Source organism: Aphidius gifuensis, linkage group LG3 (genome assembly GCF_014905175.1).
Source record: "Aphidius gifuensis isolate YNYX2018 linkage group LG3, ASM1490517v1, whole genome shotgun sequence".
Taxonomy (NCBI): Eukaryota; Metazoa; Arthropoda; class Insecta; order Hymenoptera; family Braconidae; genus Aphidius; species Aphidius gifuensis.
Window position 1 is genome coordinate 5,498,678 of NC_057790.1, and position 26,644 is coordinate 5,525,321.

General features: G+C 27.8%; 2 long non-coding RNA genes across 3 annotated transcripts in view; both read left to right on the forward strand.

Annotated features, from left to right (window-relative positions):
• Positions 1–26,644, forward strand: part of LOC122851642 — a 42,177-nt gene that overhangs the window by 2,954 nt on the left and 12,579 nt on the right. Inside the window, exon 1 of one of the 2 annotated variants that reach the window (XR_006373723.1) lies at positions 5,294–5,932. The exons of the other annotated variant lie outside the window; for it this stretch is intronic. This is a non-coding gene — a long non-coding RNA (uncharacterized LOC122851642). Of the gene's footprint in view, positions 1–5,293; positions 5,933–26,644 lie in introns of those variants that run through there. 2 annotated transcript variants of the gene reach the window in all.
• LOC122851643 lies at positions 4,059–4,899 on the forward strand. The gene is made up of 5 exons (XR_006373725.1): positions 4,059–4,190; positions 4,270–4,390; positions 4,472–4,532; positions 4,600–4,726; positions 4,800–4,899. It is a non-coding gene; the product is annotated as an uncharacterized LOC122851643 (long non-coding RNA).

The following is a 26,644-nucleotide window of genomic DNA, read 5'->3' on the forward strand; positions in this document are numbered from 1 at the left end:
GCATATACACGTATATTTATATTACGATATTTAGATTGTATATGTGTTGGATAAGCCACAGCGAGAAAGGGAAATGCGAAAGATAGGAGACAAGTTGTAACAGCAAAACTGATTTGTATATATATATATATATATTTGTGATTGGGTGAGCATGAAACATCTAACTAGGAAAAGGGAGATGAGTACATTGAAAGGGAGATGACACAGTTATTATGTTACACGTTACACGCATTTACCCAACCAAGTTGGTAGTTCAAAGAGACTTTATAGTGTAAGATATACAACACCTCGCTTCGATGAATATCATTTATTCAACATTATTATTTTTTTTTTTTTCTTTTTATCATCAATATATTTTTGTTGAATATTATTCAATCATTTTTAAATCAAACACTCTTTTATCATGCATCATTGATTTTTAAATTTCCATCCGGTATTTTGAAAATTGATGTCAATACGGAAATTAAACTTTTTTTTTTTAATGAAAATTTCATTTTACTTAATTTCCGAATTTACAGTACATTCAACGCAAAGTATATCGTTGTTTTTTATTTTTTTTTTTTGTATCTAAATTGTTTGGATATATTAAAAATGATTTGCATATTGTCACTTGGTATATTGCAAAATTACATATTTGTTTTTTTTTTTTTTTTAATGAATAAAAAGATTTGAATATATTTCATCATAAATCATCTAACGAGGGAAAGTCCCCAACTATGTATGCAATTCATATTTCATATATTTTCATAAACGGCTACTGATTTGTGGCTTCTAATGAGACATCAAAATAGAAAATTAATTTTATCATAATATGGAACATATTACAGTAACATAAATTTTCTTTAATATTTTCATATATTGCAATAAACTTTTTTTTTTTTTTAAGTTACAAAATTCTATGGTTAATATCGCGTTAAAGTCTCTAAAGTGAATCAAAATATATTTTCATATCTATAAAACTTGATCTCCAAATAGAAAAAGTAATAAAATAAATATGACGAAGAAAAAAAAAATTGTTTTGAATAGAAACATAATTTAAAGTATGATAATAAAGATATGGGCGTCAACAAGTAAATTATTGATATAATATTTTCAAGTGTACCACATAATTTAATATATATCGAGTCAAGTGACAAAATGAGTGAAATGATGAGGAAAAAAAAAAAACTATAAAATAAGAAAATTAAAAAGAGAAAGAAATAAATTTACTCATGATTGTATTTAACCTATTTATATTATTTAACATTTGTATTTATTTTTTATTTTTTTTACTGTGCAGTTAATTCAAACCTCATCAAAAAAAAAAAAAAGTTGTTTGGCGCGTGCGCGATTATTGCTCACCGCGAGTAAATAAAAAAAAATAAAAAAAAATTACAAACAATCGAGGCCTATTGTTTTCACTGTGAACGGTGAACGAACTGAGAAGCCGAGAACTAATCCTAATGGCTCTCCAGTCTTTTCACTTTAGATAAAATTGCTTCGAAAGGGAAAGAAATAAAGAAAAGAAAGGAATAAAAAAAAATAAAAAAATACATAACGTCTCTCAGTATCTTCGACAAAAGTGGTTTTCAAGACAAAGAAAAATATAAACTACTGGTATGTGTAATATAAAATCCATATAACAACAATTGTTGTTATTATTATATATATTTTTAATATTTATATATAAAATTTTATTATTTTGTTGGTTAAATTTACAACTGGTTTATATGATTTTGCTATCTTGAGAGTGCTTTTAATCAGTATTGAATCGTTTCCACTCGCTACTGAACCTTGATTATTGTCCAATGGAGGGTATAGATAATCAGGGTTATGGGTGTATTGTGGGATTGAGTATTATAGCTCCCAATTGAATTAACTCTGTGTATGTACGGTCATGCTCATAAACTCTTACTAGAGTCAAGTGTTCTCTCGACTACTTTACTCCTCCTGTACCATGTACCTATATTACATTACACCCAAAAAGCTTGCCAATTACTCGTTATGTGTTACCTCGAAGGTCACACCAATAAGTTTCCAAGGATTATAAAATACATGCACATATTGTGCTACAATTTAACTGCAGCTATATATTATTACTACTAAACTATCGTTTTCAATTTTTTCATAAATAATATGTAATACAAAAATAATAAAAAACATAACGATCAATATTATTTTTCAAAAATGACTTCCTTCTTTCAATGATATATCTAATTCAACGTATGTTATATATTTTTATATATTTTTAAACCTTTTTTTAACAACTGTAATTTTACGAATTACAGTTTAACCTTATACTTTCATATTTAACAAAATTGTACAAAACATAATATACATTTTGAGAATTAATATTTTTATTTTAAATAATTTTTTTTTATAGATTTATCTGTATATTGCACGGTCCATTAGCAAATATGCTCGCCCGCACGCGAGCAATGAAAGAAAATAAATAGTTTTTTATTTATTTTAAATATATATGTATAATTTTTTTTTTTTTTATATTTTACCCAAGGGGCTTGTCTAATATCTTACCTATAAGTTAACAGCAGCGTAAATGCAACGAGAGTCTCAAGTCGCAGTATAAGATCGACGGATAAATAATGACAGCCGGTCAAAGTGCCGTTATGGCGTATAAGCTGAACAATAATTTACAAACTGCAAGAGTTCGGGCCTATAATGTCTGTTAATTTTTTTATTTAATTTTTTTTTTTTACTTTTATTTGTTTGATGCTTTCTTATCAATTTTTTTATTTATCATTTTCGGAAAATATTTATCATTTAATATATACCAAGGACACACACGTGACATTTTTTGTTTTTTTTTTCTTTTTCATTAAACCAGTGTCAATAGAAATATTAATATCCTCCCCTGTGTTTACGTGTGGTTAAGTCACATTTAGTATATTGGTTTATACACTTTACAATAATAATAATAATAATTTGTTTATATGAAAATTTGTATATATATTGCCTGGCGTTACAGCGTCGTATTACTACACGTATGTTTATCTACTTAATTCTTACGTAGATTGAATGTCCTGAAAAACTTGTTGAGAGAGAAAGCTGTTTTTCCATATATACAGTACTAATATTATGCTCTCGTCATATATACGACTATTAACAACATCACGTTGTGTGCTTATATATTGGTAGTTGTGAAAAAGAATTAATAAAGTAGAAAAATGAAAAAAAAATTCTGATGCAAAGATGCAAACTGCGTCAACGCACTTTATAATTTTTTTTCTTTTTTTTAATTTATTTATATATGTAGCCATTTGACCTACAAAAAATGTTTTTTATTTTTTATTTTTTTGCTGTTTTTTTTTTTCTACATGACCCCATTACAATCAAAACACAATTAAAATGCGATGCTTCATAATTTATTTGATTTATTTTTATAACTTTGTCGATTGTATTTTCATATAAATTAAAAATTAATCGAAACTTATGAAAAAAAAAAAATAATAATAATGATACACTCATAAAATAATAGTTTATTAAATAATAAAATAATATGCATTTAAATAAAAAAAAAAAAGAATTATTTCGAAGAATAAAAAAAAAAATAATACATATGTTTTCCGGAGGGAGTTTATGTTTATATATTTTTGTTGTTGTATTTCTATGATTACTAAATTTTTAAATTATACTTTCACTATTCTCCGAGCTATGAAAATTATCAATAAAATTTTCACTCTATTTGCACTCGAAACACTTATAAAAATTAAAAAAAAATAAATAAATAAAAAAACTCCCACAAATATATGAATTTAAATCCCACTTGTGTGAATTTTTTTTTTGTTGTATATAACACAACTATTGTTGATAGTTTTGTTGAAAAAAAAGTGAAAACATATTTATCCTAATCACATAGATTAGCAGTAAATGATATACATGTGCATATAATTATATTTTTGACTGACGTGTATTACCTAGCTCCACCAAGGTATATGTATGCATGACAAAAATAAGTCGCAAAAAGCTATGTATATATGTATGAATTTTAAAAGTTTTGATCAACGTTGAATATATTTCTAAATAATGATTGTTTTATTTTTTAAAAGTTCCTAAGAAAAAAAATATATGAAAGGATTTAAATTTGTCGCCAAAACCGCGCTCTTTTTTACCAAAAAATGGCGGCTTGACTATAAAGATAACAGCTGATCCATAAATCAGCAAGACGATATCAACAATAATTATCAACAAAGGTAAATAAACAATAATTGATTAAGTAATCATTAACAAATTTATCTAAGATATTGATGAAAAATTAATTTAAAAATATAGGTCTCAAACATGGATGAGTAAAAAAGTAAAATGGTTTCAATTAATTCAGTTTTATAATAGTCCATGAAGTAACCAAAAATATTGGATGAAGTAAAAAATAAAACTAAGGAATAAACAACAGGTAAAAAAATACAAAATATCATAATATAAGTAGATACATTGGTCATAGAATTTAAATTGACAATTATATTTATGTTTACAGATGCAGTTGCTGGTCAAGCCAGTTGGATCATTAATCAACAGATCAATTACATCAGCAACATGTGAGTCACTTGTGTTAATTGCTTAATTTTAATAATAATTTTAATTGTCATTTTTTCATTGAAACAGAACAGAATCTATTGATAATTATTATAATATCAAAAAATGATATTAATGGAACAACTGAAAATGATTTCAACTACATATAGGTACACATGATTATAACCCAGGTCAAGACTAATTTTCAGTGTCAAAGGTAAAACAATATAAATAATAAACGTTCAGACATGTATATTTGATAATACTACAATTAATTACTTGTCTAACAGGTGATACACATGCCCATGAAAGCCAAAAAGTGATGATGAAGCAATTGATAAGATGGCATTTTTAAAATTAGAATTGATGACTTGCCAACACAATTAAAAGGTAAATTTTTATGTCATGATCGATTGGCAAGTATAAAAAAAATTAAAATAATAAAAAAAAACTTGGTACACTTGAATGCACAAGATGTTGTGGTTCCTGATCAACCAAGTAATGATTTTAATTCACAATTTATTCAAATAACGAAAAAAATATAATTATTTAGCTTATCAACACAAAAAAAATTAATATTTTTTTTTACCTTGAAGCAGAAAGCAACCAGCAAACATCAGGAGGTCAAGGAAATGTCCAAATGTCCAGGTAAAACTTGTACATGTCACATTTTTTTTTCGGAGATAAAATACTCCAAAACACATGCCGTTAACTATTTACAATGTTCATTTGTTTATAATGTATTTTTTTAAATTATTAATAATAACAATTGACACTTTTTTTTTTCAACACAAAAACACTATTATGCTGATGATAAAATCATACTACAAAACTGAATACTCCATTTCACTTAAAAACATATTATTGACAATCAAACTCGTCACCATTCACTGCTTCGAGTAAAATGAAGTTACGAAACATATTTAAAATATTTCCAGATAAGTATTAATTAATAAATAAAGAAGAACAATATGTACAATTACAAACATTAAATTACAACTGATCTATTTTTTTTAAGGTTCCAAGCTGGCAGGCGGCAGCCGCTTCATGTACGTGCAATGACGCTGCGACATTATCGTTTTACCCAATTACCGCCAGAGGGAAAAGCGATAATAATTTGGCGATGAAAATTGAAAATAAGCTATTATTTATTTTGCTGTCACAAAAAAATGGCGTGAGCTCAGTACAGTTTGGAGTAAATATTATCAAATATTATTAAATAGTGTTCAACCAATGAAAACAAAAAATAGAAATTTTATCTGTGCGTGTCCAATGACAGTTGAAGATTGATTTGTGATAAAAAGTTTATTACAAACAGTCAAAGATGCAAATAATTGAACACGAGTGACATGTACAAGTTTTACCTGGACATTTGGACATCATCTTGACCTCCTGGTGTTTGCTGGTTACTGTTTGCTCCAAAGTAAGAAAAAATATTCATGTTTTTTAAATTTTTTGCGGTTAGAATATTATATTGTTTTCTTTATTTGAATTAATTGTGAATGAAAATTATTACTTGGTTGATCAGGAATCATAACATCTTGTGTATTCAAGTGTACCAAGTTATTTTTTATTATTTTAATTTTTTTTACACTTGCCAATCGATAATGACAGAAAAATTTACCTTTTAATTGTGTTGGCAAGTCATCAACACCAATTTTAAAAATGTCATCTTATCAATTGCTCCATCATCACTATCTGGCTTTCATGAGCATACGTAACACATGCTAAATAACTAATTAATTTTAGTATATACATTTATTGCTGGTCTATATATTGAAGATTAATATATGTTTCAACTTTTTTCTAATAAACCTTCAACAATAGTTATAACAAAAAAAAAATACTTCACACACATGAGATGTAAATTAATATTTGTGGGAGTTTTGAGTTTTTTAATTTTCTCAAGTGTTGTGAGTGCAAATAAAGGGAAAATTTTATTGATAATTTTCATAGCTTGAAGAATAGTGAAAGTGCAGTTTAAAAATTTAGTAATCATAGAAATACAAGAATAAAAATATATAAACATAATTTCCCTCTGGAAAACATGTATTTTTTTTTCATTCTTTGAAATAATTTTTAACAAAACAATTTATAGTAATTTATTTTCTCTTGTTATTATTAATCTGTTTATCCAATGAAATTGCAAACCAAGGTGATCTATTATGTTTATAAAAACATAACAGTCCAAATCAAAAATATCTTAATTTAATTTTAAGTGAATCGGTTGCTTGACTTACAAGATAATCGATCAGACTCAAACGCGATATTTAGTTTTATTTATATATTTATAACTTTACTATCAATAATATTACGTCACAAATTTTCCACCATATAAATAAATAAAAATATAAAAAAGATTCGCTACAAATTCTAAAATATGTACTTGAACAAAGACAATGACGTGTCTGTTTATAAACTTAACACGCATTTTTTTTTCTAATCAGACGTAAATACTGACATTGACGTATAAATAACGACAAATTAATTATTCTAGAATATGTATACAGTCGTCATTGTTAGAGTCATTCAACGATTAAGAAATTTTTTTTTAAAATGCAATAATGCAATCGTAGCTTTTGTATTATTACATTATAATTATTATTAATTTTCATTAATCATTTATATAAATGAGAAAAAGAAAAAAAAAATTAATCTTCAACATCCATATATAAATAGAGGAAAAAAAAAAACAATTTTTTAATTCGAGGTGATACAAACACTATGTGTTTAAGATATAAAAACAATATAAAAACTGAATCTCGTTAGATGAATCAAAAGACAATATTACAGTATCAACAATGCACAGTAACATACATGTATAAGTCCAAGGTAATCGCGTATGTCACAATACTGTTGTAGCTTATATACAACTGGTTTTATTATACATACTAATATACACTATGTTACTTGATATATACAAATAAAATATGCGAATGTATAAATGCATTTGCGGTGTGCAAAGTAACAAGGCAATCTCGAGTCATTGATCAGAGTAAAAACGCGGGAAATATCGCGAGACTGTGTGTCTGTATGTGTGTTGTAAAGCCGGTTCAAAAGATAAAAAATTAATAATATTTTCATTTATATTTCTTGCCATATTTTAATTTTTTTTTTTACGTATTGACATGAAAATGAAGTAAATATTTTAATAAGTTAATTGCTTACCAATAAAAACCAAGCATGTTCAAGTTTTTAGCTTTTTTTTTTTTAAATTAATTTAAATTATTTATTCAAGTTCTAATAAAATGAAAAATAAAATCAATGAATGAAAATAATATTTTACAAATGTCGTATTATTTATGCAAGATGACAGTGTGGGTTGTCGTCCCACAGAAACAAACCTCTATTGCACTAATATTTTAAAATTAAAAAAAAAATTTTAATACACTCATTTCCACATATAATGTCATTAATGTTTCTACATTCACAACTGTCCATGAAATTTTTTTTTACAAATTAAATTTTATAAATATAACCATTACCTTTTCTTCTTATATGAAAATGAAATTTAGTCACGTATTAAAAAGTCAGGAAAAAAAAATAAATAAATAAAGAAAATTAAATAAATTCGATAATTTGAGAAAATGGAAGATGTTCGTGTTAAAGAAACATTTGAAATTGAAAATTCGTCACAGAATGAAAAAATAAGTGTATCAGCCCCCCAGTGAGAGATCAGTCGGAAAAAGATGTGTACATAATAAAAGTAAAAGTGTCAAGAAAATTATTTAACAAGTTGGGTGGTCAAAAAAAAAATAAATAACATAATAAATATAGTAGCACAAATAAAATCCATATATCCTTTTGGGTTAGTGTTTGCAACCATTAAAAAAAAAAAAAAAGAAGCCGATATTCGGTAAGGATGAGTCAGATTTTCAAATTCTAACAATACCCTTATAGTTCTAACAAAATTTTATTCAAGCAAAGTTTGCCTTTTGCAACGGTACATAAGCAATATAAAGCAGGCAGAACATTTCGACTTTTCTCTACCTCTATTTCTTTTATTTTCACATTTATATTTTTTTTATTTTTCTATTCGTTACATCTTTCTTCATTTTTAAGACTGCTTATTCTTTTATTTTACCTACCTAAACTGTGTCTAGATTTGTTAGTATACAGTCGGTATTATATACTTTAAAAAAGTCCGACACTGTGTCTACTTTATGCAACTGTGAAAGACCCTAAGTACCATGCTTAAGGGCCTTTTAAGACATACAAACGGCCGTTATTGGTATATGGCAAAAAGAAGGGATATATGGTGGATAGATTTAGCCCATAGGTTGTAAAAATCTTAGTATCCGTGACTCATACCATTGTAGGTAAAATAATATATGTTGAACCGTCGTAACATCAAAAAACTATCACATTGAAAGAAGTGAGATCTTCTTCATCGTTTTCCAGGTATAACAATGACCACCAAGGTGTCAAAGCGATTAAAAAAAATAAAGAAAACAAGATCGTTATATATTTTTTTTTTTTCATTTTAAAATGCAATAAATGTTACAATGTTATTTTTTAAAACTTGCTTATTTATTTATTATTTTTTTTTTTATGTCACTGATTTTTTATTATTATTCTTTTTCAATATTTTTATGATTTTTATTATTACTTTTTTTTTTTAACGACTAACCTTAGTTAAAAAAAAAATATATACCTATATATACGGGTATTATATGTACAGATGAGTTAATCACTTTTGTGTCAGTTATCCTGATAGTTACTTTATAGTCAGTTGAATAAAAAATAATAAAAAATTAATATAATAATGTCAATAGTATACACATAGTATAAAACTGGTTTTTCAATGTGTGATAATGACATTCTGTTAAACTAGTTCAATGTAATAGTTTTTTTTTTATTTTATTCATCTTAAACATTCCCCTTTTTTTTTTTAAGACTTATGTCACTTCAATAATCAGTTTGATCCTTTAAAATTTGTTTAAAATAAAAAAATAAATATTAAATAAAAATTTTTTCAACCATTCAATGTACTGATATATTAAAAAAAGAAAGAAAAAAAAAAAAGGGAAGAGGATTAAGAAGAAGAATAATAAAAAATAAAAAAAATCATTATTCAAGTCTTTGCTCGAATCATCCAAATTGATGATGGAAATTATGCAAAAACATTGATGATGAATGTACACCGATAAAGCGTAAATGCTGTTAAATAATAATTTTTTATTATTTTATATTTTTCTTTTCTTCAGTATAAACCTAAAATTATTATGTTTGGTTTGAAAAAAAAAAAAATTGAGGGGTTTATCTTGAGAAGCGTGAAGCTCGTCGATCTGAAAAACGACTATTGTCATGCATATATGTATTACGAGTTGTTGTTGATTCAATACAATATCAAGCTAACTAGCTATTATTCCTTGGCCACCTCTATCAAACACACTCTCTATCTAGACTGAATAGTGATTTTTTATATTTATTTTTAAACGACATATAACGGTTACAATCAATTTACTAAAATAGAAGCCTGTATATATTAATGTATACACGACTTATCTTTATGATCAAAAAAAAAAAAAAATCTTAATATTTCAACATTAAAATAATAAAATAATAAATAAATAAAAACACCTGTGTATACACACACACGATTTTTCATCATCATTGACCGTGTATTAACAGTATTAACAATCAGCTGAAGGTGAATCACTCTATGAAGATTTTAATATGAATCATTCAATGATGGTGGCCTCTCTAAAACGTGGGAATAAAGGGTAAAGAAACAAACAAACATATTTAAGAAATAAAAAATAAAGTAAAATAAAATACGTACAAAAGACTTAAATGGCGTCAGGTGCAGAGTTTTAAGGTAAAACATGCAAACGAGTTTTCTCACGAATTATTTACGTACAAAAGATATAATACTTTACTTTTGATATAATATATAAATAAAAATTGACAAGATATTGTATACAAGATGTTAAGAAAAGTCTCGGTAGTACTTGGGGGTGTTGTATCATGTCATTCAAGTTAAATTATATACATGCATGTAATTTGAATGACATGATAACACCCTACATACTGTCAAGAACGTATACACATCCTTTTTATTTTTTTTATTTATATTTATATTTTCTATTATACGTAATAGTGTTTGTGGTATATTAATAATTGAAAATCTTTGATTGTTTAGACAACTAATAAAATATCCGAGAAAAAAAAAAAAACATTTATAGTATAATAATTATTACATATAAAAAAAACTGCCATATAAACAAGTGTCTAAATAACTATTCAAAAGGGAGAGAAATATATAAGAAAAAAAAAAAATTGAGAGGGATTGCTTGAGGGTTGGACAGTGAATTTCCCATCGGCTGGACACATGGCGTTTTATTACAGCCCTTTTATCTCTCTCTCTCTCCCTTTGATTGTTTATCATCATGTCGGTATATTGAAAGGATAATATCACAAGAAGTCCCATGCTTATAAATGATAGTAAAAATATATACAACAATTATTACAATTATCCTCGGAGTAATTGCATTTAACATTGCTACTTGTACATTTAATTGTTATGTTTTATCTACCGCTTTTCAAGATCTATTTACGTTTATTTTCTATAGTTTTTTAACTATTATCTTCGTGCGTGGTCGTATCATCTTTCTTTTTTTTTATCACATGACAATTCAATGATAATTTTAGCAATGTCACTATAAACTATTCTTAGTAAATACTATTCTTATTAAAGTGGATAAAAAGACAAAAAAAAACAAACTTTATTTTTCATTTGTTGATTTTTATTATTTAAAAAAAAATAATGGTATCTATGGGTTTCGACTTTTTTGAGCGTGAGTTTTGAGATCTCTACCAACTTTGCCGACAAAGTATTAAAATTCACTGGATGAGTGAGATATTGGTCTTGATATTCTGGGTGGTGATTTTCGGAACATCAAAGTGTCAACAAAAACGACGATTTCTACAAACATTTGTTCTCTTTGTGAATCTGAATACTAGTTTCAATTTGTTATGCCGATCTTACTGAAACTATAAAATTAGTCCTGCCAAGGTGTAGAATATTCAGCAATATATTTTAGGGAAAGATTATTTTATTTTTTATTTTTTTTGTCCTTTTATTTATTTATTATATTTTTATTTTTTTTTTGTAAAAAAAAGTATAGGCAAATGTGGATTACCTTTGGCGGTTATTTAAAAAAAAAAACTATTTAAGTCAAAAGAAAAATTGTGTCCTAACTTTCTAATGGCCTTAAAATATATACCTGTTTATTTATTTCCATGCAAACATATATCATTAACTATTTCAAATTTTAAAATTATTTATGATTTTATCGTAAATATATAGCTTGGATAATTGGCACATTGTATCATTGTTCTGATTTCTTTTTTTTTTTTTTTAATTTTTACAATTGTAAACACGTGAAAGTAAGGTAATTGAATTTTTTGCCAAAATTATTTTTATTTTTACAATGTTTTTTTTTTCATTAAGGAAAATAGAATGATAATATCTTTATGATTTTAATTTGATACTTTAATTAATAAGTAGGTTTTTTTTTTATCATAATGAATTGATCATTGAGTTAAAATTTTATCCATTACATTATCAGTAATATAAGATAATATTTTTCATTTAATAAATTTTAAATAAATAATTTTCTTTATGTACAAAATTTTAAATAAAAAAAATAATATATCAAATTGATTAATCGCTCATAATAAACACGGATGATTCAGTAAATTTCATTAAAAATGTAAATAGAAAAAAAAATATTTAAAAAAAATATTGAGACACGCGCCTCTTGCCGGTCAATTCAATATTTTCAAAACTTGGTACCTGTCCATGACGAATTTTTCCAGTCTTCATATAAAAAGAAAGAAAGAAAAAAAAAAGATGTGTCTTTGTTAGATTAGTGAGACAAAATTTCTGTTTTTTATTTTCTTTTTAAAGATACAAGTCAAGCCCTTTGTCGGCTGACTTATATCTAACCATTTGTTAATTCATTGTAGTCTCACATGAGCATCAACATGTTCTCAGCAAGCATATAATATGTCTGATGATACCAAGAGATGAGAGCTCCTTCATTTTGACCTCCAAAAAAATTTTTATATCATCGAAATTTTCTACCAAATAAATGCAGATGCTCAAGCAACCCACGTCTGATTTATACACATATAAATTTTTTTTTTTTTCAAGACACACGTGAGAAAAACTAAAATGAGGTCAGATCTATGTGTCTACAAGAAAAAAAAAATGAAAAATAAATGATATTATAATATAATAATAAATAATAAACATGATGGATTTAGCCTGACTAATGCACACACGACACACAGCGTGTTTGCATATACATAAATAATAGAACAAAAAATAAAAAGAATAATAATAGAAAATAATAACACAGAGAATAGACACACTGATCGGGGATCACATTGAAATTTAATCGATCGTTTCGTTCGTCACGATTGTTTTTTTTTTTTTATTATTTTAATTTATAATATTTATTATTCAATAGTAAAATACTGTATGATTGCTCAGGGTGACATTGACATTTCTATGACAAATGATTTAAAAAATAAAAAAAAAAACTAATCAGAAAATAAGCAAGACCAATGAGAAAAAATAAAAAAAAAATAAAAATGATAGGGTGATTAACTTGAATTCCTGTCTAACCTTTGACACTTTGTGTGTGCTATATACCGCCCCAGGGATCATCATTGACTGACACACAGTCACATCGACACAACTGCCATAATCTTATCGACCTTTTTTTATTTTAATTTTTTTTCTTTATTGTTACAAATGACATGCCAGTCAATTCAACCTGAATTGGTAGAACACCAGAATATATGAAAGTCCCTCGAGTAAATTTTTTCCTCCCTCGGAGTCACTATCAATTCCCTCATTTTTTAAAATATAATTTTCTTTTCTTATTTTTCTTCGTTTTTTTTTTAATTCAAACATCTTTAATTTCTTTAGATATTTTTATATATATATATTTTTTTTTTTTGGTTATCATGATAATGCATGTGTGTATGACTCTTTTGAATAAACACATGTTATTATTGTCTTCGACATTGAGCAATCACCAATTTGGAATTTTGTAAAATCCCATGTCACCGATATATACAATGTTGGGATTAAAACGTAAAAGTTGTGTGGAAATGCAATCGTTCAATGAGCTTACGCTTTTGGTTACGTGAAAAATTGAACTGAAATTTCATGTCAACTGGGGTCATTTGAGATAAAAGGATAGCAGAGAATATAAGGAAGATTAATATCCTTTTTTTCATTTTTTTTTTATATGTAACTGCTGGTTTTTATATATCTAAAAATATAATACTGCTACATCAACAAATTTAAACTTGGACAGTTTGATATTTCAAATTCTATAGCTTCTTTTTTTTTCTTATTCATTTATTTTATTTTTAATCATATTGCGCTGGATTATTTTTTGAAAAATTACATCAATTTTAAATAATATATTTATATTTATATATTATTTAAATTTTGTTATTTTTTCAATTTTATCATGCTTCATTTTATCATGATAGCAAATTTTTATAAATGCAATACTCAAGTAAGAGGCTGATGAACGACCCGAGGCGCCCATACATTTCATTGGATTTTCCGTCTGAAGACTTTCAGACAGGGTCCTTATTGACCCAAACATACTCAATATACAACTTCTACCAAGCGTAATATATAATGAATTTTTATCCGGTATTTTTTAAATTATTAAACAAAACATACGTATTATATTACTTGTGTAAAACAAGATTTATTTATCCCTTATAATGATGGGATAATATGGCGCCAAGAAAATGTCTGAATATCATATTTGAAAAAAGACAAAAAAAAATATCCATATATAAAAAATCAAACAAAATCACTCACCTTATCACTAGATATACGAAATATTTTTCTGAATAAAAAAAAAGAAAGAAATATCATTTTTCAAATATGAAAAATACCGATGTCTATATATATTTATGTTTTTTTTTTTTTTTTTTTAAATCGTCACTTTTAAATCAGCCACCCTTTATTTATTATGCTTTTTTATTTTTATATTTTTTTACCATTCTCTGTCTTCATATCAAAAGATATCAAAAATGTGTCGCACGCAAAAAAAAAAAAAATTAAATAAATAAAAATATTGTGTGTGTGTGCAAAAAGGTGAATAGAGAGGGAATTTTTTTTTTCGTATCTGATATAAAAAGTATGATCCCTCTCTTCGTCGTCTGTATTCATTTTTATTAACCGACGTTTCTCCCGTAATAAAATCCCATGCAATCTTCATAGAATCTTTGTGAAACACGCGGTATCCAGTATCGTTTCGTATAGTAGTAGACATTTTTTTTTTTATTTTTTCTTCGTCATTTCATATTTTCATCTTTATCTATCATCCACAATTTTCAATTTAATATCAATGTGAATGACAAAGGCAGATAGAGAGAATGAATTTTATCCCCCTTTGGATATAAAACCTGATGGCCGATAACAACCACTAGTCTTTTTGCCCCCCGCCACCCTGCACACACATATACACACACACTATATTGCCACTGTATCCTCGACACAACAAAAGATGTGAGTGGTTCTCGTTTTATTGGAACTATATACACGAACACAAAATATCTCTATATATACACATGTATATTTGTGCATGAAATACACAATGGTTGGGTGAGAAAAAAAGAGGGTAAAGATATAGAGTTAAAATTATATATATATATATATTGAGATGTTTCAAGAGTCGAAAAAATAAAAATAAATAAATGAGAGACGAGTAACTGATGGCCTGACAATATGCGATTTTCTGTCGATCGTATACTGAATTTTCCTTGCTCATCCACCAACCGAGAATCTGGAATTGGAATGAAAAAAAAAAATTACTCTCGTTTACTCTCACTTATAGAATGACGATATAAATATATATAAGAGAAAAAAATATATATAAAAGTAGAAAAGTGCTACGATTATTTCCAGTGGACATTCCAAAAGTTAAGTGTATTTAGCTCTCTTGGTATAAAATGATGCACTGAAAATTACAGATAACTATTAACTAAACTATTATACTTTTATTTTCGTTTTTTTTTATATATATTTTAATCGAATTTGTTGCAATGTTTAATCATTATTTTAATGTACAAAAGACATTTTAAACATTATCTTAGAATTTAAGACAAAAAAAATACATATAATCAAAGAATAATTACAAGATTGAATACGTGAGATTTTATTGATCGTTTTTTTTTTTTTTTTTTGTGTAAACGTATGTGTGGCGGTAAAGATGAAAAAGAGAAATAAAATTGAATTGTTATGAAATTGGATTGATAGAAAAAAATAAAAAGTGATGGGTGGATCAAAATAACTCAAGTATCTTGCCACAAGTATTTTTGATAATACACAAACGTTGGTATGAGAAAGAGAGATATATATGTCATGAAGCTCATGATATTTATGCCCCATAAAAATTGAGGATTGTCTAAAGGGCCATGAGTGCAGGAGTCAAGGGTGGTGGTATTGGACACATCGGTTTTTCGATGAGAATCGATTGTCTATATTGGCATTTGTGTGTGTATTTGTCTTTGGGTTTACATCATCGTACGTGTGTTTGCTCTTATTTTTTTTTTTTCCCTCTTTCCCTTGGCAAACATCCTCTATCTTCATTTATGGCTCAAGTGAAGTGATCGGTGATTCACTTACAATAGTGGAAAAAAAATTAAAGCAAGATGAAAATAATAAAAAAAAAAAATGTAACACCCCTGAGGGCTATTTATGATCAGTAGAAGCTAGATAAAATTTTGCGGTATATATAAAGCATTTTAGTTGAACATACTTGCTATATACATATATAGTTATGATGTATAATGAATATGAGTGTTGGAAATCTTGAAGATTGTATCTTACTCTATAAATCCTATCAGATATTTATTTTTATTGACAAAAAAAAAACAAATAAATAAATAAATGAAAAAAATAATAAGAGAAAAAATAAATAAATAAAATGAAAGATAGCCAGTGGATAAAATGGAAAATCTTTTCCGACCAGGAAAGACCAAAGTGACTTTTCAGTATATCCATTTCCCTAGGGAACCAATCTCAATAAAAAAAAAAGTCAAAAGAAATAAGTGAATATACATATACCTACACACAAAGAGTATGCGTTTACTGCGTGAATATTTGCAGTTACTTGAAATATTTATATACATTTTTTTATTTTTTCTTTTATCGTACATTTTTGTAAAAATTGATAGCAAACAAATTCAAGATCACAGACATACGGTATACAAACAAATGCAAACAGACATCAGACATGATGCATTTGCTATATATTTTTTTTTTCATTTTTATTATTTTATATAATATATTATTTATTTTCTTTTCAACTTATGGTCTGTTTGGTTTACTCACGTTTGAAAGAAAAAGAAGGGTGCAAGTTAAAAAATACTACCCAAAAGTAAAATGGAATAAGAAGAAGAAGGCATCGAGTGCTGCAGAGGGTTAGTGGGTGGTAGTATAATTTTGGAGGAATGAGACACAGTAAAAAAAAAAGGGGGATACAATAGGGGGATGGTTTGCTTGAAAGGTAAAGATTTAAATGCCCTCTCGCAAAAAGCATTTAGCTATTCCCCGTGGCAAACGACCATAGCAGAACGCTAGAAACATATTTTAAACAGATTCCTTTTTCCGATTTTTTTTTTTTTTTATGTTCCCCTTTTGGCTCATGTTGTGCTGCCGCGACTATGGTGTTGTTGCGTGTGGCATTTATACATGCTTCGAGTTTAGTATGAGAGGGTGAAGACCAGTATTTCTATAACAACGAGAAAAAGATGGAAAGATATTTTTGCTTTAGTTTTTTTATTTTTTTTCTTCTGTCGAGAAGCCAACTTTTTTTTTGGTTTACAATTTAAAAGGTCTAGAGAGCGATTTCCCCAAGGGGTGAAACTCACACACATAAACTTATTTTAAAATACATACACAATTTTTTTTTAGATATATATCGACTCAAAACTTTTCACTTCTATTTTTGTTTTTTTTTTTTTTATCATGCATAACACACCCTGACTTATTGCCAAGTCCGGGGGTTATTGCTTCACCAAAAAAAAACAAAAATGTCCTGGTTATATTTAATGTAAAATATATTCAGCGACCTTGTGGAAAAGTGAAAAATGACACGCGAAAAGTATGAGGCGAAAAAAGCAGGAAAATTTAATAATACCCACTCACATGTCACTGAGACAGATATGACGAGATACAAATACAAATACATTGAAGAAAAAAAAATAAAAAAATAATAATAATACAAGTACACACGCACGTATCATATACGATTTTTTTTATTTGACATTTGCGAGAAACATTACACGATAAGAAAAATCTAGGCACCATCAATCATTTGATTTTCTTTCAACACACAAAAAAAAAACTTATGACATGTTGTTTTTTGTCTTTTTATTTTCTTTCCATTATTAAACAATCTATATATATATATATCTATATTTTTTTTTTCATTTTGTTTTCATTTTAAAAAATGGATATATAAAGTGTGTCTTGTAAAGGATAGTCTGAATACACAGTTGCTCAGTCTCAGTTCTCGAATTTCGATATAACTTTGTTTTGTCTTTTTTTTTTTAAATACGAGCACATTGGCGCGCTACGCGCGCCTGTATCTATACCTTCTAAAAGGTTCATTGATCATTGATTTTATAAACACAAGTATCATCATAAAAAAAAAAAAAGAATGAATAAATTGACGAAAAATTTTTTTAATTTATTTATTTACACATAAATCACACATAATTCACACGTAATTTTTAGTCTAATAACATCAAGATTGAATGTTTACTGAAAAAGTTGTGCTACCTTAATATGTCAATTTTAAAAAAAAATATAAAAATAATTTAAAAAAATTTTGTTTTTGAATTATTTCTTCACACATAAATAACACATAATTCGCACAAAATTTCAAGCCCAATTGCATCGAGATCCGATGATTATTAAAAAAGTTGTGCTAGCTTAATATGTCAATTTTTAAAAAAAATATAAAAAATATTTAAAAAAATTTTCTTTCAAATTAATTTCTTCACACATAAAAAACACATAATTCTTTTAAAATTTTAAAGCCGAATAAATAAGTCGGTAATTATTAAAAAGTTGTGAAACAATATGTCAATTTTTAAAAAAAATGTAAAAAATAAAAAAAAAATTTTCTTTCAAATTTATTTCTTCACACATAAAAAACACATAATTCGCACAAAATTTTAAGCCCAATTGCATCGAGATCCGATGATTATTGAGAAAGTTGTGCTAGCTTAATATTTGAATTTTTTAAAAAAATGTAAAAAATAAAAAAAAAATTTTCTTTCAAATTTATTTCTTCACACATAAAAAACACATAATTCACTTTTGCTAATTTCATCGAGATCCGATGATTATTGAAAAGTTGTGCTAGCTTAATATGTCAATTTTTAAAAAAATATAAAAATATTTAAAAAATTTTCTTTCAAATTTATTTCTTCACACATAAAACACATAATTTCAAATTTTAAGCCCAATTGCATCGAGATCCGATGATTATTAAAAAAGTTGTGCTAGCTTAATATGTCAATTTAAAGAAAAAAAATATCCAAAAAAATTTTGTTTACTCGCTTTTTTTCGTTGTATTTTCGTTGCTAACGAAATAAATAAAAAAATAATAGAAAAAGGCAAACAAAGAAATTTGTATGAGAGTAAGTGAGAAAAAAACAATGACCAATCAAATGTTCGGAAGACCGATGATGTTTGTCCTTTTTATATTAGGATTGCTCTCTCTATATTTTTCTATCTTTAAGTCTTTAAGATATACATAGATTCAATTTTTATTATTCTATTGAGATTTAGTGTCTAAATATAACCTGCAACGATTCAACGAACAGGTATATATTATATATAATCGTTGCTGATCATCCTCATATTCTCACGATTAAAATCACAATTTTATATAAGATATACATGTATATCTTATATAATAAAAAAAAAAAAAATGAATGTTGCGATATGAGGGATGATCAAGGGGGCGTAAAGATGAATAAAGATGTCGAGAAAAAAATGACGAAGCTTTTTTTATAGTCTTGTCGAGTAAAAAGGATCGTCTTTAGACAAGTTCCCATGCAATTTAAGGATTGAATACAAGGGCGAGAGAGAGTTGCTCGAGAGGTATATATCTTGTCGTCATACATCGTGTATACATACAACCACCAAACCATAAGTCTATCTATGTATTTGTATTACAGTAGTCTCTTGTCGTTGAAAAAATAAAAAAAACGGCAGCAATATGTAGGTGGAACTTTGCAGATCTAAGAGTATAACTCTGGTGTTCTTCAACGGGTATATGTTCACCCTTATAGAAAAAAAAAAAATGAATAAATAAAAAAAAAATAATAATAAGAAGAAGAAGAGACGGTAGACCATCTTTCTAATGGAATTAATGTGCTTCTTATAACCCGCTCGAAGCGCAAGATTTGCTTTTCATCCCTGAGAATATGTGATCAGGGTATTAGTGCCTCTGTATTATATATTAAGAGATGAAAATTCAAAGGTACGTTATACTTGGTTAAGGGAATCGAAGGGAATGAGTTGGATAGACATATATATTTAATATATATATAATATGAGATCTCAAAAGTCCTCCAGGCAATGGAGATGTTTTTCCTAAATTCAATGCGTGGCTGATTTAAAATTCATCAGTACTCTTTAAAGGCTTATTTTTTCTGCTGCTTCAGGGTATTTATTTTACTTTTTTTTTTATATTCTTTTCGCTTGCTTCCGACTCCTAATTTTTTTTTTTTTTTTTTTTTGTTCTTTTTATTTTTTCTTGTGAGAACGAAAATGAGAATTTCAAGAGTATACAGAGAGACATACTAATCCTATGTATTTTTGTTGATTCTTTTGTTAATAATGTAGTATTTTTTTTTTTTTTCTTTCTTTTAATTTTTATCGAGAATGCATCAGGATTGTTTTACATAACGATGTAACATGCATAAGTACAAGGTATATGTTATAAAAATAGTAAAGTGAATTTTCAGTCTGTCTGGCATGATAACAACCCCTCATCACTCTCAATGCATATCGTAATCTAAAATTTAAGGTGAGGGTTGAAAAAAAGAAAGAGAGACAAATATGCCAGAGTAAAAGGATGAGAAACGTGGCTTTTGGCCCTCGTTGAAGCAATTTAATAAGCTGTGGTTGAGTCAATAGTTCGTTGGTTGTATTCAATTAGCCTAACCCATCCAGACTAAAATTTTAAGCTCTAAGTGAATGACAAAATATATATACCATGTATACATAATATACATATATATATTTAAAATTAAGTGTTGAAATATTTTATTTTTTATTTTAATTCAAACATCAATTATCTTGTAAATAGAAAATTTTGAATATTTTATTAAGTAGGGTAATTTTCGACAAATATATTTTCCTTGATATTTATGTGTATAGATTGCATTAAGTGATATCATGAAAGAAATTACAATACGCTACATTTGACTTGAAATTTATAATGTCTCGTGGATAGTGTGGGTCGATTGGTGATACTAGTGTCACCCTGGGAGCAATATTGTCTCGTGCTAACTTAACATGGCAAATACTGCTGCTACTACCCCCTTGTGTAAAAAAGCCAAATATAAAAAAAAATAAAAAAAAAAAAACAGATACACGAAGTAAAAACCATTTTGCTCCCCCTTTGCAAACCAATAAGCGAGTGAAATAAGGGTGTTTCAATGTTTTTAAAGAATCCCAAACGGTTTGAAATTTTACAGCTTTTTATTTTTTTTTATTTTGCTCTTCATCCTCAAGCCAATGAATTGAAAAAGATTAAGTGTCTATTTATCGATAAAAATAGTTTATATATTTGAAAGCGTTGATAATTTTAAAAAGGATGAAAAAAAAATTTTTAAACAAATAAAAGTTTTAAATATATTCTATTGAAATAATCATTTTTTTTTTTTATTTTTTTTTGTTCTCAATAAATTATATATAGCTAATAATTTTTCATTTAAAAATTAAATAACCAATCAAATGTAAAATATATGAATACAAAATTATATAAATGAACACTATAACAGTGATAAGTTTAAATTATTTTGACAATAAATAGATATAGTGTTGAAACAAGCAAAACAAAAGTTCACATATTTATATATACAGACAATAATGAAAACAAGCTGTATATATATACATATATGAAAATACAATGAAGAGATAAAATGTTGAAAATTAACTGGCAAAGGTTAATAACCTCGACTCGTTATCAAAATATCAATCTCGATTCACAAATATAATTTCGTGTATGACGTTGGATATATAATTACGTAAACAAGTAGATCTCATCATTTTCCCTCTCACTCTCAAAATACAATCTAAATTATTATTATTATTATTATTATTATTATACAGGTATGTATATTAAAACAAGGTAATATTCGAAAACCAAGAGTCAAATCGCCAACGTTATTCCAAATATCAGCATCATTCCACTGAGCACAATGCATGCCCTATTACTGTGATTAGCATACGTTGACAGGCTGTACCATAGTGGCGACCCCTTTTCAACCTCAATGAACAAGAGAAATACACATCATACATATATACATTTATACACATGCATATTATATATAGGATATATTTTCACCCCCTGAGGAACATCTATAACACATAGCTAAAACATAACCAGGCTAACATATCTAGTGCCACTGCCATTGCTTTCATCCAATACATTTGTGAGTATAACGCATAACGCACAATTCGATATATAGGCCTGATGGGTTAACATATTGCAACATACAATTCTAAACATTATGCCAGGCAACGTCAACTAATATAGATCCCACATGCAGTTTACTAGTACAACGCATCTCGTTTAGCCATACTAATACACCCCAAAAATATCACTCTAATATCTATCTACCCCCTAAACTCTCCCTCTCTTCATATTCTGACGTTTAATAATTTTGCATACGTATTTGTCGCATCATCATATATACTACTGATGCAGACACGGGTTACTTTATGTATCTCATCTTGTCATTCAGGCAAATATGGATATACATATGCACCTTCAAGGCCTCTCATTATACGTATTATTCAGTCTGATGTCTGCCAGTTGTTGTTGGCCTACTGGAATATCATCATTCATCTTGTCTATATTGCTGACAATCCCGAAAAACAGGAATATTATTATAGATACAATTTTTTTTTTTTTTTGGAAGTAATTCATTTAGAATAATTCCTATGCAACCACCACCAGCATTTTTTTTTTTTTTCGACTAGCAATAATTGACCTCGTCTAATCCTATTGAGCGAAAAATTATTCAATATAAATAGATGATAATTTTACGCAGAAAATTGATGGACAAAGAGTAACCAGGTGTTCATATAAATATGCTAATGAGTTTGTAAATGTGAAAGAGTATTTTTACTTTTTTTTTTTTTCAAACTGAATTAGATTAATATATAAACATATGTTTGGTAATTTGAAATTACGGATTCGTGTGGTTCATCGAGTGTTTGTAATTTGTCGAAATGGAGTCTGATTATCAGAATAGTATAGTATACAGTAGACTACTTGACGATGCATGATAATCAAGGAGATGCATTTGCATTGGGATCTTGAGCAAGACCAGAAGCAAGTCGGAATAGTAACAGCATCCAAAATCAGAAGGGTGATGATGCTAGGATGATTCGAAGAGAAGGGTGTGATGGGCAGCGGGATGGCGGGGAGAGTGAGGTACATTGATATACGGATTTGCATTGAAGATGTGTATAAAGTGAAGGATCCATTCGAAACAGTATCTACTGATGGACCATACCTTCCCCTTCTGTATTGCTAAGTGCAAGGATGTTGGCAAACGTCGTTACGGGGTTGACGGACTCATTATCATCGGGTTTGCATATACAGAGAGAAATGAAAATAGAGAGTGAGAAAGAGATATTTGTTTCCCGCGATCGCGTCAGTGACATTTCAAAGAGGGGAAGAAATTATAGAAAGAGCTTGACCAGCAATGAGCCAGATATGAGAGCAAAACGTGAATATACACACTGGGTGGTATATAATTTTGAATTTATATATAGGTATAATATATATTGTTGATAGACATATAGGCACTGACCGACTGCCATTGCGTCGAGTAATATTGTATACTATATTTGAGGGGTTGAGTTTGCATGTCCGGCAAGGGAAGCTTTGCACAATAGTACCACTAATGCACAACCGCCACACAACTCACTATATACTGTATATAACCGTAACGGTGATTTCGCGGATATTCTGTATGCCCTCCAGCAAACTACAACTCCCAATACATATACATATTTCCATTCAATATTGGCCGGATGTGACGGCTTATCTACGGTTAATGGTGACATTGAATCGCTAAAGGAAACCAACTCTCCAATCACTGTATTCTCTATTTTCCTATTTTCAAAATACCTCAACACGAAACAGACAACAAAAAAAAAAAAAAAAAAAAAAACAAATTCAATAACGAAAGAGAAATATATGTATGTGGTTTTTGTTTTAATTTGTTGTTTATTTTATTTTCGTATTCTTGATGCAGTCAAATTTTCTGATGCTAATACTGGGTTACGGCAAATTCGTGACATTGGATTACGTATTCGATGAGTGTCTCAGTCGAATGTTAACTGTCTGGCATCGAACCGGAAGGTTTATATTCGTAAGCCAGCATGAGTTTGCTGTACCATATCTTTTCTTGTCTCACTTTCTCTTTCAATAATCATGAAGCAACATTTTCTCTTTCTCTATCATCGAACGTGAGTTCTCTTGCTGATCTAACCCATCAAATTATATTGCATTTGTTATAGGAATATTCTAGAGCATAAGCACAAGTAAGCTAGTGAATATCAGCACAGACACAATATTCACACTAGCAAGTGTCGATATCACAAATTGTTATTTTGTCTCACTCTTGCATTTACTTATCCATGTATATATATATAGATTGTAAGTGAAGCCTTCTTCATCGTTTCCTCTTCCTCTACTGTAACCCTGCAACGTATCAGCACGGCCCATTGCCCGCGAATCCGGCCAATTTCCTGTGTCCCCGATCTGATCATCACTTTACGATGCGTATAGTGCCGTCACATATACGACTCCTAGCCTAGAATCCTCAAATCCAAATGCCTCTTGGTCCAATACACATCAGGCATCCTCTAATGCTAACCGACCATCACATTGACTATCACACCAACCACTAGGCCTTACCAATGTTGAGTACTTACTGATAACAATACAGTTACATGCACACACACTGGATTTCCACAATTTAAACTGTAATCCTGTGGATCGTCACAATTCTTGATATGAATCTCGAGGGATTTTCATGTCATGCATTGTTGATAATTTAGTGCTTTGTTTATGTCTTTCAATTGTTTCATATCAAAATGACAAGATTAATTTAAAAAAAAAAAAGAAATATAAATTTTATAATAGTTTTAAAATAAATAAATAAAACGATATAAAGTTTGTTTTTTTTTTTTTGTTTTTGAATGTAAATTTTAAACAACGAGAAGAGACACTCTCGACATTCAAAGAGTTAGGTATAGTGGCATTTATGAAATACGTGTTTTGCTTTAGCTATTTGTACAGAAAGTTTTGTAGGTTTGCAATGTTGTTAGATTGCATAGAAAATGGATAGAGTACGTATAAAGTGTTACTATGTATGTTAAGTAAAGGCGTGTGTAGAACAGTGGTTATGCCTTTGGCTTTGCTTTCTCTGTATTATCTAGATATAGTTGCAAAAGCCCACTTCCATTTACCTCTTTTACCCCGCGTTCAATTGGTATTCCAGAAGCGTTATACGTCCATTGTCACATTGTGCTACGGTAATACGTTAAAAGCCTATCTGTGTTGAGATCTACGATGTTGAATATTGCTATTGCGGAATTCAAGTCGGCGTAACGAGGTTACCATCATCAGACGAAAGAGACAATCGACCGTTAATGACTGAAGTAATTGAATATGTATATACATATATCTACTAAAATATAGAAAATAGATGATAGAGATGACGATGATGATGATGATGGAAATGATGGTAGAATTTCCAATGAAAGTAGCCTGATATAGGTATATAAATACATCAGGATGTTACTGCTGTCGACGAATGGAAAATTATGGATATAACCCCTTTCTGCGCACATATTCGATTGCACTAGAACTCAGCAGACCAAAGCAGACGAGAGATCCGATGATGACAGTCATTGGGGAGTATCAATTTTCAATGATGATGATGATGAAGAAGAACAGCCAGTTCTGTATATATATACATGTATATATTTATCAACTGAATAAACGATCAACGATAAATCAGTGTGAAAGACTGCTAGTTAACTTGAGTGACATTTTTAATAATTAAAAAATATAACTGATGAATGATAATATTATAAAAGCTCATAATATATACTTTACTATAACTTTTTTTTATACATGTATATTGTATATCTGCAGTACAAACGACATTTTCACTATTTGTATTTATACATCCAATAATTTTTTATATGGAAGCCATTGGGATTTTCCAATGAAAATTTCAATTGCTATAGGGGCTTCAATATATTGCAAATATAACGAGCATCATATACAACACTACATATAGACAAAATGGTATCTATTATTAAACGATAATTCGTTGGCCAGGTGATTCGATATCGGACATTCGATGAAAGCCCAATTTTAGCCCCCAATGTATTGATGGTTTCATATAAATACCACGTCATTAAAGTCGAATGTATAGAAAGTTGTTTTGTTTTTTATTTTTTTTTTTTCACTTTTTTACATTTATATATTTTTTTTCATTTTTCTATATTATTGTATATTTTTTTTTTTACCCTAAAAATGAAAAAAGGAACAATAGTGCTGGGTGATAATAAAAAAAAGGAAAAAAAAATTTAAAAAACAGGATATCCCTTGTGGATTGTTAGACGTGGCATCACGGGCGAATGGACGGCTGACGAGTGCGTGCAAAAATTTTTTTAACGATCAGATTGGTGAAAAGAAAAAAAAAAAAAAAAAAAAATGATAATAAAACTACGAAATATACAAGGCAAAGTCTCTGGTGATTACAAGCGAAAGTTTCTTTTGATATTAACCCTCCTTACATATTATAA